Below are 16,041 nucleotides of genomic sequence, written 5' to 3'. Positions count from 1 at the left end.
TCCATCATACATGTCCTTAATAGATCTGATGTATGCTACCAGAACCCAGCTCACCTTCAAGAATCTCTAAAGAACCTTCCTAGGGACTTTGTCACACGTCTTCTCCAGGTTGATGAACACCATGTGTAAGTCCCTCTTTCTTTTTTGATATTGCTCCACTAATCTTCGCACCAGGTGAATTGATTTGTTGTTGAGCGATCGGGCATAAATCCAAACTGTTTCTCCAAAATAGACACGATCCTCCTCAACCTCCACTCGACTACCCTTTCCAAAATCATCATAGTGTGACTCAACAACTTAATACCCCTATAGTTTTTACAACTCTGAATATCACCCTTGTTCTTATATAACGGGATCATAGTACTCCATCTCCAAGACTCAAGTATTTTTGCAGTCTTAAAAATATCACTAAATAAATTAGTCAACCACCTTAAACCTGCCTGCCAGTATACTTTCAAAAATCCATCGAAATCTCGTCAGGACCTATCGGCCTACGCCTGCACATCCTGTGGATAGCCTTTCTGACCTCAACACTAAAACGTCTATAGTAACTGAAATCACAGCACTTCTCAGAGTGTTCCAGCTCTCCTAACTCAATGTCTATGCCCTCCTCATTGTTCAAGAGTCGATAAAATACGTCTGCCATCTCCTCTTAATTTGAACGTCCTCCACCAATACTCTACCATCCTCTTTCTTGATGCACTTTACTTGATCGAGATCACGACCTTTTCGCTTTCTAGCCTTAGTATACAACCTCTTTTCCCCGTTTCTCTCCTCTAACCCCATATATAGGCTCTCAAACACTATTGTCTTAGCAGCCGTCACTGCTAACTTAGCCTCCTTCCTAGAAAACTTATACTCCTCCTTATTCACCCACTTCTCATCTTCATCCTTACTCCCAACCAACTCAGCATATGCCCCCTTCTTACTCTTCACTTTCTTCTTAACTTCTTCATTCCACTACTACTCCCCCCGATGTTGTTCAGTTTGGCCCCTCAAAACACCCAACACCTCTATAGAAAACTCCTTGATTACCATCCACGACCTTTACATTTCCACACCCCTATTCCAGTCACCTTCTCCCCTATCTCTAATGCACTAACCAGCGTCAAGCCACCCCACTTAATTCTGGGTCGACCCTTTCGGTCCATTCTCTTCTTTCCATTCTTGATAACCAAGTCCATCACCCAAATCCTGTGCTGGGTCGAAAGATTCTCACTCGGAATGACCTTACAGTCCTTATAAAATGCTCTATCCCCCTTCCTAAGCAGCAAAAAGTCAATCTGAGCCTTGGCTACCATGCTTCGGAAAGTAATCAGATGCTTCTCCTTCTTGAAAAACTTGAATTCACAACCACCAGCCTAAAGGCCCTCGCAAACTCCAACAGGGTAGCTCCCTCTCCATCCCTATCCGTAAAACCAAAACCTTCATTCACATTGTCATAGCCTCCCAACAATACCCCAATGTGCCCATTGGAATTCCCTGTTATGAAAATATTCTCAGAGCTAGGCACACTTATCATCACCTCATCCAAAGCCTCCCAAAAAATCATTTTCTCCTCCTCACTCAAGCCCACATGCGACGCATAAACATGACACATATTCAAAGTAAACTCACCAATGACCAACTTAACTGACCCTCTTAACCTTCACTACCTGCCCTCTAAGCTTCTCATCTACTAGGATGCCTACTTCTTTCCTACGCCTCTCACTTCCTGAGTACCAATCCATATCCCTAGCCTTAGACCCTACCCACTTAGTCTCCCGAACACACACAATATTGATCTCCCTCTTCCTAAAAATCTTTACAAGCTCCATGGACTTACCCTGAAGGGCCCCTTTATTCCAAGACCCTACCCTCAACCTATCCTATCTTGCCTAACACCTACCTCTACCACCCCTCCCCCTAACCTAAACCAGCCCTAACCCCAGACCTTGACCCTACCCCAACCCTTCCCTCCCCTCTTCCCCCACCCCCAAAATAGCCCCCAACCTCCTCGAACATGACCCTATCCTACCATCGACCCCCAAAGCCACTACTAAAAAAAACACAAACAAAAAAATAATAATAAAACAACAGTTTATTGAAAAAATTATTTAGTTTTTAATTAAAAAATTCAAACTTTTTTCATTCGTTCCTCTATCCGCCCCCTATCCTATCAACCCCCCTTCCCCATCAAAAGAATTTTTTTAAAAAACAGTTTCAATATTTTTCTTACCCCATCTTCAATTTCCTACCCCAAACCCTACCTTACTAGCTGTACCCCCTCTGCCTCCAATTATTTTTATTTTCAAAGAAAGATTCAAATTTTTTCTTGCCCAACTCCTACCACCTATTCTGATAGGTCCCCCTCCCCCCAACCTCCAGCCCTCTCCTAAAAAAAGTTGTTATTTTAGTTTATTTTAAAAAAAACAGTTTCAAAACTTTTTTCTTACCTCACCCTTCTTACCCTATTTGTTTTCATTATTTTTGTTAAGTATTTACAAATACTTTTAGAAAAATAATTTCTACTTGCATAATGAACACAAAAATACAAGTAAGAAACAATTAATTTTCCTAAAAAATATTTTTCTCCTCCATATTGAACACACCCTAAAAAGTATCTTTTAGGATCAAAAATTAATTTTCTAAAATGTATTTTCTATTCTTTAGATAAACATTAAAATATATTTTTTAAAAAATATTTTTTCATTTACCAATCAGACATTAGAAAATATTTTTTGAAAAATATTTTTTACTTACCAACCAAACACAAAAAAGATAAATAAGAAGTCAACTTATTTTGCATGAAAACAATTTCCTTCGTACCAAACACACCCTTAAAGTTACACATTTTCTTTAAGCGGTGTTTCTTGGACGGAATCACAGAAACATAAACAATCACAACTCCATATATCATTATATATACATATATATATACACACACAAAAGATACTGAACGACCCGTGCTGTATTCTTTTTTAATATCAATTTATGCGACATAAATAAAATTTAAATAATTAATTATATTTTAATATATTTTTAGATATTTTAAGTTGTTAATTATTGTAATTTATAATACTTTTTTGACATTATGATTTACTATTTTATGTTGTTAGGTATTGTAATGAATAATACACTCCTTGTCCAATTTTTTTTGGCATTGATAGTCAATTATATTTTAAAAATAATTTAAATTTTTAATTATTATGATTTATAATTTTTTTTCTATTTCAATTTAAGTGACACATATAATTTCAACAGTCAACTAAATATCATGGTTGAAGTAGCAAAACAAACATGTCTTAAATTACTCATAATAACTTATTAGAAGTGATATAGCAAAATTACTATAAAAATAGTTGTGAAAAAAAGTTTAAGTGAGTCTCATATAAGATGTCAAGTTAATTTAAAACACCAATAGTTAATTTATCATTTTTTATTTATTTTAATAATTTAAATAATTAATTAGGGGTGAATTAGTAAAATTAAGATTGAAGCAACGGAAGTAGACATGTCATAAATGTCTATATTATTTTTTTAATAAATATTATTAATTTTTTAATACGTAAATGACATAATAATTAATTAGAAATTATATAGTAAAATCACGTTGGAAGCGGGTGAAAGGGGATTAATTATATTTTCAATATGTTTTTAGATATTTTAAGTTGTTAATTATTATAATTTATAATACTTTTTAGGCACTGTTATTTACTATTTTAAGTTGTTAGCTAATGTAATTAATAATACTCCCCTTATCCAATTTTTTGTGATATAGATAGTCAATTATATTTTTTAAATAAATTAAATTTTTAATTATTATGATTTATAATATTTTTTATTCTATTTCAATTTAAGTGACACATATAATTTCAACAGTCAACCAAATATCACGGTTGAAGTAACAAAACAAACATGTCTTAAATTATTCATAATAACTTATTAGAAGTGATATAGCAAAATTACTATAAAAATAATTGGGAAAATTTTTTAAGTGAAATTCATATAAGATGTCAAGTTAATTTAAAACATCAATAGTTAATTTATCACTTTTATTTATTTTAACGATTTAAATAATTAATTAGGGATGAGACAGTAAAATTACAATTGAAGCAACGGAAGCAGACATATCATAAATGTGTACATTAATTTTTGATAAACATTATTAATTTTTTAATATTTAAATGATATATAATAATTAATTAAGAATGATATAGTAAAATTACGGAGGAAGCAAATGAAAGGTGGCACCTGGCAGGATGACACTGACCAGCTTACCTTTACTCTTCTAATACTTTTTTGGCACCGTGATCTACTATTTTAAATTGTTAGCTATTGTAATTAATAATACTCCCCTTTATTTAAATTTTTGTGGCATTTATAGTCAATTATATTTTAAAAATAATTTAATTTTTTAATTACTATGATTTATAATATTTTTCTTCTATTTCAATTTAAGTGACACATATAATTTCAATAGTCCACTAAATATCACGGTTGAAGTAACAAAACAAACATGTCTTAAACTACTCATAATAACTTATTAGAAGTGATATAACAAAATTACTATAAAAATAATTAAAAAAAATTTAAGTGGGTCTCATATAATATTTCAAGTTAATTAAAAAATCAATAGTTAATTTATCATTTTTTATTTATTTTAATAATTTAAATAATTAATCATGGGAGAAATTATAAAATTATGGTTGAAGCAGTAGAAGCAGACATGTCATAAATGGTTATTTTTTAATAAATATTATTTATTTTTTAACACTTAAATGACATATAATAATTAATTATAGATAATATAATAAAATTACGGAGGAAGCAGATAAAAGGCGGTAAGCTGGCAGGACGACCCTGACCAACTTACCTTTATATTATTAGAGATTTTAAGTTGTTAGCTATTGTAATTTATAATAACTTTTGACATTGTTCTTTTCTATTTTAAACTGTTAGCCATTGTAATTTATAATACTCTCCATGTCCATATTTTTGTGGCTTTGATAGTCAATTATATTTTAAAAATAATTTAAATTTTTAATTATTGTGATTTATAATATTTTTTATTCTATTCCAATTTGAGTGACACATACAATTTTGACAGTCTATCAAATATCACAATTGAAGTAGCAAAACATATGTCTTAAATTACTCATAATAACTTATTAGAAGTGATATATCAAATTCACTATAAAAAATAATTGTGAAAAAACTTTAAGTGGGTCTCATATAAGATATCTAATTAATTTAAAATATCAATAGTTAATTTATTATTTTTTATTTATTTTACTATTTTAATTAAATATTATTAATTTCTTAATACTTAAAAGACTTAAATAATTAATTAGGGGTTAGTAAAATTATGATTGAAGTTGCTGAAGTAGATATGTCATAAATATCTATTTTATTTTTTTATTAAATATCATTCATTATTTATACGTAAATAATATATAATAATTAATTAAAAGTCATATAGTAAAATCACGAATAAAGCAGATATGTTGATGAAGAGATTTTCGCTTGATCACACCTCTATATAGTACTAATAGTATATGCTATTTTCTTCTCGTAATATTGTCTAAAGCTAAAATACCGGCATGAAAGAGAGATAGGTAATGTACCTTCACGGTATAGATCAAAAAATTGTAAGGATATATTTTCCAGTAGGTGCAGATTTGGGAGGGGGGATTAGAAATTGTAGTGGGTGTCAATTTTATTTAATTTTTGACTAAGGAACTGTTGCAGTGTTGGGGGAAAAAGGGAAGATAGATGATATCTATAATTTATATCTATAATATTAGTATTATTTATTTTGTGCTAAGTCCGAGTCTAAACTATAATAACATTTATATTTATATTTTTTTGTTTTCTGCTACTCTTGTTTTTTGTTTGAGTTTGCAATATTATAGTATTAGTTGAAAATAGTTCAATAATCTCTCACTATTTTTAAATTGTTAAATCATATATCTGTTTTAATTTTTTGTGTCCGGTTTCATTTTTAGTTTGTTTAAAAAAGAGTATCTCTTTCCTTTTCTTTTCAAACTCTTTTAATATATCTCTTTTCATATGATATTTTTAAGACCACAGGATTAAAGAATATTTTGATTCATTCCACATATATCTTTAGTTTAGGATCACAAAATTTCAAAATCTTCATCACGCGTTTAAACTTCGGACTAAGTCAAAATCAGATAAACAAGTTAAAATGAAAGAAGTAAAAATTTTTGCAAGTTAAAAAATAACATTTTTTAAAAATATACTTTTTAAAAAATTTTAAACAAATACACGCACTAAAACTGTTCTACTTTTTATTTTACTGATTTTTTTTTAAATTAAAGGTTTTAACAATCTAAAATGATTGTTGGTTTATGTTGAATTACCTTCATTATCTTTTTCTCAATTAACTTATTGATTAACCCATTTTACTTTTAAGAATACAACATTTAAGTAATATAAAAAATATTTGATGCTACAAATTATTGTATGATTACGTCAATACATTTAATTTATAAATAACGATAACATTTACATTAAATAGTTAAAAATCTGATTTAGCAAAATACTTTTGTAGATGTTTTTTCAATGGATGAAATCTCACAAGATTATGAAAACTTCAATTAGGGATAAAATAGATTTTAAAAAGTTGGGTGTTATCTCTTATCAGTTTTTATATAAAAGAAATTGTCTAAAAAATTTAATTAATTTTTATTCTAGTTGAATAAGTAGATCTTTTATGGTGTCACTATCACTTTTCCATGATTCATTACTTTTTGTATAGAATTTAAATGTCAATATAATTATTTAAATTTACAAAAATAGGTGAGATCTTGCAAGTTTTTTAAAATATAATTTAGGATAAAATTGACATAATAAATTCATATGAAGCCTGAAAAAAAGGGGTGTTCTCAATTATATATAGTAGTAACGTAATGTGAATCATTATATATTTTAGGATTATTATTTATTGACAAAAAATTTAAAATAAAATAAATATAAGTAGCATATACTTTTTTATTAATCAAAATTGGCGACTTAACATCATTATATGTATATATATAATGTAAAAGAAAAAGAGGTAGATGTGTGTGTTGGGTTGGGGAGAGGGGGAAGAGAAAATCAAATTAAGGTATTGTAAAATATCTTAAAAATATTTTTTTTAGTTATTATATAATGGCAAGTGAAATAATATTGAACTAAATTAAGGATAATATTAATAAGGAGAAAAAACAAATTAATATGAAATAATAAGTTAAAAACACATGTCAAAGGAAAAAATTTAAAAGAAGAAAAAACCTTTTAAAGTAATTGATAAGCATTAGTTGTAATCTAACTAAAGATGACAAAATATTTGGATAAATATTAGTTGAACTCCAACTAAGTACTACTAAATCTTTGGATTCTCCCTTATTACATATACTAGCCCTTGCAGCGGACGGGCGATTATATGATGTTAAAGAAAGCAATAAAACCAATAGGTTTAAGCTTAAACCTACTGTATTGTGCCTTCCACAAACTTGTATACAAACTAGAATAATTTGAAGACATCAGTGGTATCTCACTGTCGTAGACCACAAACAGGTAACGTCTATGAAGAAAACAACCATGAGATATCCACAATCCAAACCTGAGTCACTCGACAAAAATGACATCCTAAATACATTCTAGTAAGCAAATTATTAGTTTCATTACATTTTCCATAAAACTTACAGTTCCCGTTGATGTCTTACCATGAAAACGATAGCGTCAGTGCATCCTAACTTGCATTTTACACCAACCACTGCAACTTTATAAGGCTGACTCGTGTTTGCACGTGAAAACACTGAGCAGAAAACTAAAGGGAGTTGCTTTTCTAGATTACTTCAGAGAGGAATATGACAACTATGGATTTACACAGACACAAGTCAATAACCTTTAAATAGAAACTATATGCTAACATTCACAAAACAAACTTCATATCCATACATGGCATTATACAAGGCCATCTCTAGCAGCAACCCTTCTTAATCTCCAATATTTCAGCAAAAGAATCTTACAAAAAAAGAAAAATGACAAAGTTAACAATCTCACGTCAGCCATAAGAGGAAAATGGTGGTACGTTTTCATAAACCCAGCAATCAGATTGCGGAACCATCTACTTCTAAATAGTGATTCATATGGGAAAACAAAATTCTCCTTAAGCACGTTAACACGATAAGCTAGGAAAGGGATCCTCTCGTCTACTACAGCATCATCTTCAAATGATAAATCCAGAGAACTACTGATATCGTGGAATCCATTTTTTATGAACTCAAATATCTTTTTGACTTGTCAGTTCAGATGAATCAGTTTTACGGGCCTTTGCAGTTCTCTTTAATATATCCTCAAACAATTATCAGATTTGAACATACGTACGCTCTTTAAGAATTACCTGATATGGCTGACCAAGTTGACAGTTGTACACAAATAAAACATGAGAGATATGAACACCAACTTTACCATAGGCCTATGCCGTTCGAGCACGGATAGGCTGATCTCCGACAAGTCCCATGAAAAATTCAACTGATGTATGATGCTTTTTTCAATTTCAACTAAAGATGATATATCCGTGTCAGCTGCCTGCATTGACCTACTGTTTAGAAGCATAGTTTGTCGTAACTGTTATCTCAATTAAATAGAATGCATCCACCTGAAGAATTTCAGTTTGCCAAAGCTTGTTAACGCGAAGACCACGACGCTCGAATCATTGTTTGTAAACAGCTTGCTCTGGACGGCCTCCCATGTTGGAAATCACAATACCTGATGGTTTTATACAGAAATACCTGCTTCAACTGCCCTTGCAATAAGCCTTAAGCCAAACTGATCTTCAACAAAGCCCTAGATATGATTATATAAAATTAAGAATTATATTTTCAGTTTGGAAAGAAGCAAGGTAATTTTATATCAATCAATGAGTTGTTAACCATTTTATTATCCAACCTGAAGCGCCCAATAATTGCTTAATGAATGCAGAATAAACCTACTATGGTTGCATCCGTGCCAAGTCCTAATAAGTGCATATTCTCTCGCAGGTCAGTCTCTTTGATCAGAAAATAAAGACATTCAAGATTCAAGAATACCTATACCGACATACAACATCTAGCAACACCCTACCGTTGCTGCCGTGTCTTGCTATGAAGCTAGCACATGAATATTCAACCAATTCCAACACCTGTCTTCAGCTACCATCAAGAACTTATCCTGCCTTAATTCAGTCATAATTTCTTTCAGCCTTGCCTCTGGCAATATTGATGTTGCTTCTGTTATTGCTTATCACTTCTAAAGAACTCCTTGCACCTAGAGAAGGACATAGTAACAGACAGAAAAACACATTCACCAATGCAAGTTTTTCTTCACATTTTTTTGACTCTTTCAATCATTAAGGTTAAATGGCTTCCCCATTTTGATTAGTTCAAAAAGGGGATGGTTCGGACTATGGAATCAATGGAGAAATACCAAACGGCAAGCACACAGTTCGGTGTGTAATTCACTGATTAACCACATAAGGATGCATTTTTCAAAAATCCTAATTCCTGCACCTAAAGTTGGCCGCACATGTTTCACCTCGTTATTCGTTAGAAAAGAGGAGCAAGCATGAGAAGTCAGATAACAGTTGTAAATTGCGGCTAATACGATCCATAAAAATGTTATTTTCTTAGTATGTATACATAGAATAATATATCCGACCTGCAGATAAAATAAGAACGCAAAATGATGTTGGGCTATGGGCTACCTAAACCTTAAATATATGTGGTTCATATTTCACGCAGCATAAAGAAGACACCATTGAGATCACACAGAAAACCTTCATAATACAATTTTATGGTCAGTTAAGATAGTTCTCACAAATATATTAACTAAAGTATGAGGAGACCTACAAGTGACCTCCTTGTTAATCAAACACATAATGTACAAAGAGAAGACCTTTGCCATAAGAGCTGAAACAACACTATTGACCTAGACAGTAATCGATTGAGCAAAGGATGACTGAGGATTCTTATTGTGATTGTAAGAGTCCTAATTTTAAGAGAGTCGGTGGAAAGGATAAAGGTAAGGTGTATGTTTAAATACCTTTATTTCGTGACTTCAGCTTTCTTAACTCCTGTAACCCGCTTGATGTGCAGCTACCACTGAAAGACTTAAAAAAGTTCTATCCCCATCACAAACTGCTAATATAGAAGAGAGATTCAACATAAGTAGTACATAGTAATAAGTGAAGAAGAAAAAGTTGACAAACTTACCAGAAGACAACTCGAAGCAATGTAAGAGAGATTTTACAGAGGTTGATTCAAAGTAGCTGTATCATTAGCTTATTCCTTCCATTTTTGACCATTTTTGCATTGTAGTGCAAAATGGATGGTGATATATCTATAGATATGAGAAGACAAAATCATAAATAGTAGGTTGCATTATTCAATACATCATAAAAATATTAGGATAATATATTATTTGTAAGAGGTATAAAAGCACTCAACTGTGCTATTGCGAGGTAGTTGATCAGAGGTAACAATTACAATCAATTATGATCGATGCAATATGTAGAATATATAGAAAATGCGCCTCTTAAAGCACATTCTGGCTTGTCCTTTTTCCTCTTGAATATTGCTATAGAACCTTGATCATAATAAAACACTTGATCAAACTAAAAGCACCTACAATCTAAAAAGTCATAAATTAGGGTGACCAATTATGACTGTTGGTTGATATTAGCTTGTAAGCACTTGGGTTTATATGAGGAAAGAGAGTAGAAAAACACTTTACTTGAATATTTTCACAGGGGTTGATGTGATAAAGAGACATGGAAATCATATTGGAATATGAAGCATGAAATGCACAAGGAATCCATTCAGTTGTTGTTGTCCCTTGTCCGCGGGAAAACTATTGAGAGACCATGATCTTAATACAACAGGTAAAACGTAAATAAGCTAGCCCTTGAATGTGCTAAATATTTTTGTTCAAGTACAAGCGATGCAATTAGCACCAAAGCAAAATTAAGCCAAAAAAAAAAAACTGTTAAAACGACAATATATGCAAAATAAAAAACCCAGTGAAAAAGAAGCATAAAATAAGATAAACTCTTGAAATTATTGACATGCATTTACAAATTCAGCCAAAAATTAGCGGAAAAGCTGAAGATGCAATTTTTATTTTGAAATAGGCCAAACTACATTAATATTTATATTTATAAAATTTTTCTATTTTTTGTTATTCTATTTTTTTTTTTTATAATATTATATTAGTTAAAAATAGTTCAATAATTTCTCAATATTTCTAGAATATTAAATCACATATTTATTATAATTGTTTGTTCTATTTTCTTTAGTTCGTTTCGTTTCATAAAGAATGTTTATTTTTTTCTTAGAAACTGCTCAAAAAAATGTTTATTTTCTTTCTTAGAAACCACTCAAGATTAAAGATAGTTTGGTCCTTTCTACATATCTTTAGTTTAAAACCACAAAATTAAAAAATATTTGTTACTTTTTAAAATTTCATGTTAAGTCAAAATCAGACAAATAAATTAAAATAAAGGGATAAAAGTTTTTGTAAGTTAAAGAATAACTTATTCAAACAAATGCATGCATTAAAACTCTTCTCTTTTTTAATTTACTGAATTTTTTTGAATTAAAGTCTTTAACAATTGAAATTGAGTTTGCCTTATGTTGAATTAACTTTTTTTTCAATTAAATTCACATTGGCTAACATACTTTTTTTAATAAAAAAGTATAAAATATTTGATGCTACAAATTACTGAATGTTCACAACAATAAAGTTAATTTATAAATAAATATCGCATCAAATTAAATAATTATAAATCTAATCCGATACAATACTTTTGTAGATATTTCTTCAATTGATAAAGCTTATAAAGTCATTGAAGCTTCAATTAGGGGTAGAAAGGCAAAATAGAGTTCCTTGTGAGGATTTAAAAATTAGGTATTCTCCTTATTATTATTTCTATATAAAAGAACACTACAAAATTTTGAATAGCTCTTAACTTTTGACTTGGTTGAATAGATATATCTTTTGTGGTGTCACTATCACCTTTTTTTAATTTAAAAAATATACAAATATACAACTTATGTTTTCAATATTACAAAAAATCCTAACTTCCTAAACATATTACAAAAATTCCAACATATACACAGAATGCTAGGTATATATCGGCTATATTATATATATTAATAGGGAGAGAGAGTAAAGTAATTGAAAAAGTGGGAGAGAATGTAATTACTTTCAAAAGGGTTGGTATGTATGTTATTTATACTTTTTTTATAACTCATCCCTTAAAAGCCCATATAGTTAACTAAATTACCAAAATAATTGAGAATTTGCAAAGTAATTAAACCTTCATTTAAAGATAAAATGAAAAAAAAAATCAATTGAGGACTACCAAAATTGGAGATCCTCTTTTATATATATATATATATATATATATATATATATTAAAAGTGTGAAGACCTTTAGAAAAGTAATTTAAACCTTTTGACCTTCATTAAAACACCCCGCAATAGAGAAAATCATCTTTTCACTAATATTTAATAATTTAAAAATTAACTGCATAATAAAGGTCCTAACATTTATTACCAAATATATTGCACCAAAAAAAAGAACCAATTTAAATCAATAAAAAGATGTACTTTTTCTAACCAATTTAAAAAGGGATAATTACATAACTTAGAATATTGACTTCTAATTACCTTATTTAGCCTAGTTACAATTAATTACAATTCATAGTTTTCTTTTTTCTTTTCCTTTTTATTTTTTTTCCTTTTTTTTTTTTTGTTTTTATCTCTATTTTCTATTACTTTCCCTTTTTTTGTATCTTTTCTCCTTTTCCTCACACTTTTTCTCTTTTTTTCTTTTTTCTTTTTTTATTTTTCTCCTTCTTTTCATTTGTGCGAACTAGTAAACACCAATACAAGTGTGAACAGTTGTTCAATTTTTTATTTTTCATTTTATTTTTTCTCCTTTTTTTTTGTCTATTTTCTATTACTCTTATTTTTTCTTTTCCTTTTTTGTTTTCTCTTTCTTATTTCTTTTTTCAATTTTTTCTTTTTCGTTGTCTTTTTTCATTTTGTCTTTTTTTCTTTTTCTTCTTTTTCTTTTTATTTTTTCTTATTTTTTTTTATTTTTTTCTCTATTTTCTATTACTCTCCGTCTTTTTGTGTATTTTTTCTCCTTTTACCCATTTTTTTTCTCCTTTTTTTCTTTTTATTTTTTTCCTTTTCATTTGTGCGAACTAGCAAGCTCAAATACAAGTGTGAACTATAAAATATAAATACAAAGGCAAATTATAACATACAAATACAAGTGGAAACTATAAAATACAAATACAAATGCGAACTATAACATATAGATACAAGTGTGATCTATCATTTGTATTTTTTAATTATTTAAAAGGAAGGATTGAATTTCTTTTTACGAATACTTGTTTGTATTTATTTATACGAGTTGTTTTTATTGATACAAATAAATACAATTTTTTTTTTATAAAAATACAATATATATATATATATATATATATATAAATACAATATGTATTTGTATTTTTAAAATCATTGGTTTCATTTGTTTGTAATTATATTTGTATCAAGTGATATTTATTTATTAACAAATACAAATAATAATTTTGACATATAAATACAAAATGGTACATTTGTATCAAATGATACATTGCATATTTATATATTTTAGAATCAAGAAAATACAATTAATGCATTTACTTGTTTGTATACACATACAAATAATAAATTATACATAATCACGGCTAAATACAATATGCAATCAACTTACAAACACAAATACAAAATAATTCTTTAAAAATAAAAAGACATCAACGAAAATAGAATACAAATATAATCTAAATATATAAACACAATAAAATCATAATACAAATATAATCCAATATAATATACAGTCAATTATAAAATACAAATGCAAAACAGTTCTTTAAAATATGAGTGCAAATTATATAAAATATAAATGATGGTGCGAACTAACAAATATAAATACAAGTGCGAACTATAACATACAAATATAAACACGAACTACAAAATACAAATACAAGCGCGAACTTTAAAATATAAATACAAATAAAAATACAGTTATATCAATGAATACAAAAATATAAATGATGGCGTGACTACAAATAGATAAACAATTATGGTATTTACGTTATCATCAATGACTTGTGCTCGAGTAGTTATATTTTTTAAAAATACAAAAAATATAAAATAGAACAAAAAATGATAAAGAAAATAAGTACAAAAAAGAAAAGAAAAAGAAAAAAAAGTGAGCTAGAAGAGAGAAAAAATATATAAAAAATGAAAAAAAATAAAATAGGAAAAATTAGAAAAAAGAAGAGAAAACGAGGAAAACATGAAAAAGAAAAAAATAAAAAAAATAAAAAAGAAAAAAAATGGTAGTATTTTTGGCAAGATTAAATATGTAGTGTATTTATGTTTTTATGAATACAAATCACTGAGTAAAAGTGAATACAACGGCTCTGAATCGAATACAACAACTAAATGATACTATATTTATATTTTATATGAATACAGACTATTGATAAAATCAAATACAGCGAGTGTAAATTGAATACAACAACTATAAATGGTAATTATGTAAAATATGGCTGTGAAAGGTGAGTTTTTTTAGCAAAATATGATTATTTTTAAAAGATTCCCATTTAAAAAACTAAGACCGAGAAAAAGGGGATCCAAGTTTAGTAAAGTTAGTTTTCTTCTATTTATAAATTATGTTTACATATAGTACGGGTTTGGGGCTTCTTAGGTTCTCTCTTTACCAAAATTGCATCCCTACTTAAATCTTAATGTTGGATCAATTACGAAAACAAAATTTCTGATTTGTTTTTCCTCTTTTCCTTAAGACTGCTTATGTAAAATTTGTTTATACTTATTGTCTGTTTCTTAATTTTCTCTAAAATTCAATTGAATTCTCTTTCCTTAAACTTGTTTATATAAAATTTATTATATTTATTGCATGTTCCTTAATTTTCTATAGAATTCAATTTAATTGTCATGATTTGTTGGGTTTATGAATTTTGGTGGCAGACTCTCTCTCTCTATATATAGAGAGAAGAAGAATGTCTGGTTGGACTTTGATAAATTTTTTGTCTAAAGGTTAAGTTTAATCATAATGTTCTAATATCTATTTGTTGTAGTTTATCTTTTGTTACTATTTGTTGTTTTCTCTACTTAATACAGGTGGTAGATGAATGTTCGATTGGAGTTTGAGAAATTATTCCGTGAAGGTTGGATCTAATGATATCTTTATTATCGTATTTTTTTTCGTAGTTTACAAGTAGTAGACGAACACTCAATTGGGTGTTGAGTAATTTTGTAGAGAAGTTAGTTTTAATCGTATTGTTCTGATATTTTGATTATCGTATTGTTTTGATGAATGTTTGGTTGGACTTTGATGAATTATTGTATAAAGGGTTAGGTTTAATGATATCTCTATTATTGTATTATTTTCTTGTAGTTTACAGATAGTAGATGAACATTTAGTTGGGCTTTGAGTAATTTTTATATAAAGGTTAGGCTTAATCGTATTGTATTTTGAGTAATTTTTGTATAGAGGTTAGGTTTAATCATATGATTCTAGTGTTTATTATCATATTATTTTGTTGTATTTTGTATTCGGGTGTTTTCAACTGTTTTTGTTATTATGCTTTGTATTTATACTTTCGTTACATTTTTTAGTTTGATTCTTTTATAAGCACAACTTTTAGTAGGGTTTTAATTATTGTTTATCTTGATCTTTGCTTGTAGGCTGCAGGTAATGAATGATAGAGACCAAAAATTCTGGAGGTAAGCTTAAATTTATTTATTTTTTAAAGTTTGATGCAGGATTTTGTGTTACATATTTGTAGAATATATATATATATATATATATATATATATATATATATATATATATATATATATATATATATATATATATATATTAAAAGTTTTCATAATAGATAAAATCATCATTTCACTTATGTTATATTTAAGGATAATTTTTTATTCTTAT

The sequence above is a fragment of the Capsicum annuum genome, chromosome 6 (assembly GCF_002878395.1).
Source record: "Capsicum annuum cultivar UCD-10X-F1 chromosome 6, UCD10Xv1.1, whole genome shotgun sequence".
In the NCBI taxonomy this organism is placed as follows: Eukaryota; Viridiplantae; Streptophyta; class Magnoliopsida; order Solanales; family Solanaceae; genus Capsicum; species Capsicum annuum.
This window is presented reverse-complemented; position numbering follows the sequence as displayed.